A 6,803-nucleotide genomic window follows, 5' to 3' on the forward strand; every position below is an offset into this window, starting at 1 on the left:
GCTCTGCCCCTCTTGATGGCACATGGAAGGCATACACGCGGCAGCAGAGCAGAGAGAGCTGTAACTTTTAAAGAAGACCCCTTCACTACAATAAAAACACTTACGTGATGATACATGTTTGTCATAGTAAGTCATGTTTTCCGTCATGCTTGTACATCCACGAGGATTTTATAACAAAATGAAGATAGTGATATCTGTGTTGTCATAGAAGTGTTCCATGACAATACTCAAATTATCATCACAAGTGTCCACTTCCATGACGATAGTGGCACCTCATGGATGTGTTTTCGTCAAGAGTAACCGACACGTGGCAGCCATCGTAACAGGTCGCCATTAAGCTATCGGGTTACAGTGTGGATCCTATGACCCGCTAACATACCAGACCAATGGGGATTTTCCACATATAAAATTCCCATTGTCTAGAGGAACCATGTGTGGGCTCAGCGTTGGGGCAGATGTCATCCATTCAATGGACGGGAGGCGTATATGATACGTCAACATGTGGCATGGCCCAACAGTGGCCCATTTAGGTTAAAAAGGTCGGCCCAGTCAAAATTAGCACACCGGCCCATTTAGGGCCTACTTGTGTCTGGCCCATTTAGGGCCACGACCCATATGAGTTGTACCAATTCGGTCCATCAACGACCCTTTAACTATTTGACACCATTGCATCCCATCGTCAGTTCAAGCCCGTTAACCTAAATGCAGACTGGTGTTTCTTGTGTTATTAGTATTCCATCTTATGAATACAGTATGGTGGCAATGATCATTTACATTCATGTCAGGATGGATGATCTACACAAGCGTAGTCACTATGTTTGTTACTCTCTATTACCAGCTTAATTTCAGTTTATAAACAATGGAAATAACTGATATAGATGGTGCTTAGTGGCCATGCTCGCCGCCATAGCCACCTCCACTGCCATAGCCATAGCCTCTGCCGCTTCCATGCCCAAACCACCGCTGCCACCGCCGCCACCTCCCCCTCCACCGCTACCAACTCCATCGCCACCATTCTTGCCACCTCCTAGCCCATAGCCTTCTCCATACCCAGACCCATAGCCACTGCCACTGTCGTAGCCGGATCCACCGCCGCCTCCTCCTCCACTACCTCTCCCACCACCTTGACCACCAGAACCATAACCGTAACCAGAGCCATAACCACTTCCGTAACCGGAGCCGTACCCTGAGCCCATGTCACCGCTAACTCCACCACCACTATTGCTGCTGCCATGTCCATAACGGCTCCTTAGCCTGAACCGCGTCCATAACCATGGCCGGCGCTTCCACCATCTTCTCCTCCGCCTCCACCACCACTGTAGCCGCCTCCACCAGCTCCAATGCCGGTTACAGCGACCGGGGTTCTTGCGGCGGCAATGAGGTGGATGCCGGAGAGCAAGATCGGGAGAGCAGTGAGAGCTAGAGCCTGCTTGCTGGTGGTGGCCATCATGACTATGTTTTGGTGTTGTGATCGGCTTGAGATCGATGTCGATACAATTTATAGGCGAGGCAACGGGTGGTCACGCCCATTTGCATTTAACACGATTGATATGTGAGATCATCGGTGCATATCATCTGACCTAATTAACGCCATAGCTAAGCTCCTGTTCACAACAAAAAAGAGCCACTAGATAAGCCAATAGTAGAACAGATGTATGGATGAGGTTGGGTAACAGATGTATGTGTAGTGTAGTATAGTGGGGTGTTTGGTCGTCTCAATATAAAACCCAACCACATCCATGCATAACAGAGCACTCACTACTGACTAGTTTTGTCAAGGATGCTTTTTGAAAAAATACACACATTGCTTTTGCTTCCAACCATCTCAAATCATACACATGCACAACAATATAGCAAGCAGAACATATTTACTTGGATATTTTTGTTACATTTTTTCTTGCTGGGGAGAAGAAAGGAAAGACGAACTATTGGTTGGGTGAGTTCTTCGGGAAGACAGTGCAGATGAACTTCAGGAAGCGCTCCAAGTAGAACCGGGGCTCGACGATCGATATCGACAAGGGGTTATACTTGATGGACTTGCAGGCATGCTCGGTGTTCTTCCTCATGTTGTACTCCTGCAGGACATCGATGATCCCTATGTAGGGCACCACATCATACACCCGACGAAGTGATTTTCTGCCATCTTCTTGTTTCTCTTCTTTCTCTTCTCTGGCTAGCATGTCAACCCCAGATGGATCTAAAGCCTATCCAATTTGACAAAAAAATCAGTCATGTCAAATCATACATTAGCATTGTAAGAACATGCAAATTGACCAACAATAACAGAATTTGATTGATCAACCTTGCTGTGCCTAGAAGCAGGAGATCCACTTCCTCGAAACAAGCAGACGGCGACCATAGGCTGCTCCCTCTTATGTGAGGGCCAACTGTGACTTTACCATGTTGGTTGCTACCTTGCTGCACCAAAACCAGCCCTTCTAGGTAGTTATAGGCGGAATCATCCTTCATGGCATCTACATTACCATTGTTACCAAGCAAAAAGTTGGCAGTGCAAATGGGTTAATTGGACAACTTACTCAGAATGAAGATATAGTTGCATGCTTTAACTTGTTCCGTAAGAATAGTTAGTTTATTATCTTGCAAAATGCTTGCATGACATGATCCTCCTCTTAGTAGGCTTTGACGAGCCCGGAAATGGAAACCAAGAAGCAAACCGTAAACCATTATATCCCGATTCTTTAGAAATTCGTTGTCGATCTCAATTTGCCTACACATAATAAGAATATAACATGGGTGTTATACAGAAAACTGTTCATGAGGATAAGCTTCTTTTCGGGGGGAACATGCTTACTTAAGCAAAGCATCTTGCCAATAAGGCTCAAGATAAAATGAATAATTCAGATCCAAGTCTTTTAGTGTCGTGTTCTCGTCGATTTTAACTTTGTTAGTAGAATGGCCTAAGGATGAACCTTTCAAGTCAAATCTTTGATGAATTCTAAGTTCTGTGCAGAACATGTTGCCCATGACTACAAACCTGAACTGTAGATGCAAACAATAATCAAAATCAACAGTTATATCAACTGGAGTAGAATATAATTAAGAGATATGAAAACTAAAATCCTTTTAGTACAGAAGCTTTGCACAATATCTGTAACTTTGACCATCAACTGCAGCTGTGACAGATTAACAGAAAGTGTCGATAAAAATATTATCAGAATACTTTCCTTGAAAAATCAAATAGTATTGTTTTGACATGATCAATCTACAAAGTTTTGGATGTATTACTAGTCGAAGTAAAAAAGGTTTCACACTTTTTTCATATTTTTGAAATGAGAGAGTAGTAAGGAATCACAAACAACATTTGTACTGTCATTACCTTTTGATCGCTGGAAGGTTTCACTCAGTGCAGGCCAAAGAATTTAGTCACGAGTGTGTTGTCATAAGTATGGAAATGGTGATAATAGTCTTGAAGCATATGCAAAAGAACCTACATGAAAATATCATGTCAGGAAAAACAAGTTGCACATATAAAGAACTAAAGGATAGGTATGATTCAGTATGAATTAATAAGTGAACTGGGAAAATAGTTCAGAAATATAATTTCCCGTAGGAGAACAAGTCGAACATCATAAAAGTCAGATTAAGCTAAAAGACGAGGAGGTAGATCCAAGACAAATTCCGAACCTAGTTGCCGAGCCTGTCAACAATAACATGAGTGAAGATTTGACAAAGCCGTTCTCTACGGTGGAAATTAGTGATGCGTTGTCCCAGATTGGCCCTCTTAAATCCCCAGGCCCCGATGGCTTCCCGACATGGTTTTTCCAGAGGAACTGGGATGTCATGAAAGGGGATGTTATGAAGGAAGTTATGGAGTTCTTTGAGAAGGGTGTCATCCGGGAAGGAATTAACGATACTGTGATAGTCCTCATTCACAAAGGAAATGGCCCGCAGTCCCTAAAGGATTATAGACCGATTAGCCTGTACAACGTCATCTACGAAGTGATCTCCAAGTGCCTAGTGAACCGGCTACGACCCATGTTGGATGAGATCATTTTAGAAACACAGAGTGCTTTTATCCCTGGTGGAATGATCACGGACAATGCTATCATTGCGTTCAAATGTTTCCACAAGATTCAACATTGCAAGAATGCAAATGGTAACTATTGTGCATACAAATTAGACCTTGCAAAGGCCTATGATAGAGTTGATTGGAGATTCCTGGAAGAGGTGTTGCGAAAAGTTGGGTTCTGTGATAAGTGGACTAGTTGGGTAATGCAGTGTGTCAGGTCAGTAAGGTACTCAGTCAAGTGTAACGAAGAATTGCTAGAACCTTTCGACCCATCCCACGGTTTCGCAAGGGGACCCCCTCAACCCATACCTTTTCCTATTCATAGTGGACGGGCTCGTCCATCTTTTGAGGAAGGAAATGATAGAGAACAAGCATACACCCATCAAAATTGCAAGAAACGACCCCATTATCTCAAATTTGTTGTTTGCTGATGATAGTTTGATCTTCTTCAAGGCTATCTCGTAGCAAGCGGAAACCATAAAAAGGGTTTTACTCAATTTCCAGAAGTGTACAAGCCAGCTACTAAGTTCTAGTAAATGTTCGGTCCTTTTCAGTGAAGTGTGCCCAGTGGAAACAAGAGAACAAATCAAATCCTTTCTTGGGGTGACGACGGACACGGTTGGGAGTAAGTACCTGGGTTTGCCTACCCTGGAGGGATGGATGAAAGATGACCAATTCCAACCAATCATGGACAGATTCTGGAAAAGATGCAGTGACTGCTCGGAAAAATCCATGTCGTATGCTGCTAAGGAGGTTCATATAAAATAAGTGGTGCAAGCCCTTCCAACTTTTGTGATGAGTGTTTTATGCTCTCTAAGGGTTTTTGTGAGAAGTATGAACGAATGATCAGAGACTTCTGGTGGGGAGATGAGGATGGCCACTAGAAGGTGCATTGGATGTCATGGGAACGAATGACTAGACCAAAAAGAGCAGGAGGTATTAGCTTTGGAGATATGCACCTTTTCAACCAAGCGCTCTTGACCAAACAAGGATGGATACTAATCCAAAAGCCGGATAGTCTTTGTGCGATGGTCCTAAAGTCCAAATATTTCCCTAATAGAAATCTCTTGGGCATGGTGTTTGCTTCGGATGCATCCCCCGTTTGGAGAGCCATTGAGTTCGGACTAGAGCTATTAAAGAAGGGCATAATTTGGAGAGTTGGAGACGGGAAAACATGTAAATACAAAGAGATCAGTGGATCCCAAGAAGAGAGGGCCTGAAGACAGTCTCTTTTATCCGGAGGTCACATATTCGATGGGTAAACCAGCTTATGCATCCGGACAGAAGAGAGTAGAATGAGGCTTTAATTAGACAACTTTTCTACTCATTCGATGTTGATGAAATTTGCAAACTAAACATTCCGGAGTGGGAAGTGAATTGCATGGCACTATGAGAAGAACGGAGAATTTCCGATGAGGAGCGCCTATAAACTTGTTTCGACAAACCTCCCCCAAATAGCCCAAAACCCATCAAGTTCTTCCAGAGAACCAAACGACCGAAACACCCGGGACCTCATTTGGAAGGTGAAAGTCCCTGAAAAAGTGTGCATCTTTGGCTGGAGGATGGCTATTAAAACCCTAGCCACAAAGGAAAACAAGTTGAGAAGAACAATTGAATTGGATGCCACTTGTAGTATATGTGGAAATGGGAAGGAAGATGAGCACCATGCGGTTGTCATGTGCACAAAAAGTAAGGCTCTCAGATCAGCCATGAGCAAGTTTTGGTACACCGGAGATGACTGATAGGAAACCCTGTTGGACACAGAAAGCGAGGATGGGCTCACCAAAATCCTGTTAACCCTCTGGCGGAGGTGGCATCTCATGCCTTGTACAATGCTAGGTGATTGGAAAAATAAACCGGATTTTTCTGAAGCATCGGTACCTATTTTTACAAAAAAGATGCCTAATTAAGCATCTATCATGTACAAATAAGCACCGGTGCTTAAGAAAAGCTTGATTTATTTCTCTAAGCACCTTCCCTAAGCATCTTGCATTGTACAAAGCCTCAAAGAAGATTTCCTGCGGTATAATGGGAGAGAAACAATTGGAAGTTCAGTGCAATTCTTGAAGAGATAGGAGGAAGAGCTAATAAATGCAGGGAACCTCGGGATGGGACTGGAGAGAAGGACAGGGAAATAGCAGTGGGCGCCTGCGTCCAGAATTCTGAAAACAAGGTCGATCAGTGGATGCCGCCATTACGAGGTACAGTCAAAATCAACACTGACGCTGCCTTTTTGGCTAAGACTGGAGAAGGTGCTGCGGGTGCTGTTGGACGGGATTACCGAGGCTTTGTCTTACAAGCTGTCTGCAAAAAACTGGCACAATGCCAAAGTGCGGAGGAAGCAGAGGCCCGAGCTGCCCTTGTTGGCCTTCAAGCAATGGCAGAAGTGTTTAATGGCCATGTGGTACTTGAGCTGGACAATCAAGCCATTCCCAACGAACTGACGTCCTTCGGCCCGACGCGGTCTCCTCATTATGGCCTAATCATGGATATGGAGAAACCCATGGCTGGATTTGAAGCATGCAGCATTCGGTATGTGGAACGACAGTGCAATTCGGTGGCACACGGGCTCGCAGCACTTACAAGGAGCTCAGGCGAGCAAGTGGTGATCGCAAATGTTCCGACTAGTCTTTGGCCGTTGATGCTCCCTGAGTGTACTATCCTTTGTTTCTGAGTAGTTTTACTGCTCTAGATCTCAAAAAACAAAAATCACCAACAGGAAGTGGCGGAGCCAGAACTTTTGTTGAGTCTGGGCAAGCTCAAGCCTAAGTAT

At 44.2% G+C, this 6,803-nt stretch overlaps 1 pseudogene; it reads right to left on the reverse strand.

Annotated features, from left to right (window-relative positions):
• Window positions 1–1,925: 1,925 nt before the first annotated feature.
• LOC147992570 (phosphatidylinositol 4-phosphate 5-kinase 9-like) lies at window positions 1,926–3,803 on the reverse strand (annotated as a pseudogene).
• Window positions 3,804–6,803: the final 3,000 nt, after the last annotated feature.

Source organism: Triticum urartu, chromosome 1A (genome assembly GCF_056163025.1).
Source record: "Triticum urartu cultivar PI428250 chromosome 1A, HENAU_Tu73, whole genome shotgun sequence".
Taxonomy (NCBI): Eukaryota; Viridiplantae; Streptophyta; class Magnoliopsida; order Poales; family Poaceae; genus Triticum; species Triticum urartu.